Below are 914 nucleotides of genomic sequence, written 5' to 3' on the forward strand. Positions count from 1 at the left end.
CTATCCACCTGTACCGTGGCTACTGGCTGCTCATAACAGGAAGTCCCGAGTGGACGGTGAACGCGATGTTACTGGCGCGGACGCCATTTGTGGAAACAGCATGGGGCGCCGTTAGAGCACCGACAACTTGTCCAATGAATCTGCGCCGGAGTATGAGCCGCTTTATGTCTCAGTTACGCGGGTCGATAAATTGTATTTTATCTCGGTTCGATTTCCTGCTTGCCAACGAGTACGTGGTATACACACGTGTGCGTACATATTTTGAGAGAGGGTGAAGGATGACGAGGGAAGATTGTACAAGGAATGAGCGATGAGTTGGTTCGAATAATGGGAAATATCGCGCTAGTTATCGATCCTCTGTTCTTGCCTTCAGATTCATCGAAACACCTGATTTGAATGTGCTGCTGCTCATAAGGGTTTAGTCGTCTACACTTTTTTCTAAGATGTGACCAATTTTTTAGAAGAGTTATACTTTTTTTTAACAGGACTTGGAAAGTGACTTTGATTTTTTTGTTGGAAAAGGGTTAAATTAAGGGTTGCTTGTGAAAGTACTTATTTATTAAATCACTTGATTTTGTTCTTTATTCAAAAATGTAATCAGATTTTTAAGCGAATTATACTTCTTTTTAATAGGAGTTACAAAAGTTAGATTTTTCACATTTTTTCTTGGCAACTGGTTAAATGAAGCTGCTTGTGAAAATACTTATTTATTAAATCACCTGATCTGAAACGCCCCGTTCTTTTTCTTTATCCAAAAATGTGATCAATTTTTGTTTAATTGTTCTTTTAACAAGTATTGCAGAATAAGTTAGATTCTTGATTTATTTCTTGGAAATTGGAATGAAAATTTTTCTTTCTTTATTCAAAAATGTGATCAATTTTTTAAGCGAGTTATATTTTTTTAAATAATAGCT

Source organism: Habropoda laboriosa, unplaced genomic scaffold (genome assembly GCF_001263275.1).
Source record: "Habropoda laboriosa isolate 0110345459 unplaced genomic scaffold, ASM126327v1 scaffold309, whole genome shotgun sequence".
NCBI classification, from domain to species: Eukaryota; Metazoa; Arthropoda; class Insecta; order Hymenoptera; family Apidae; genus Habropoda; species Habropoda laboriosa.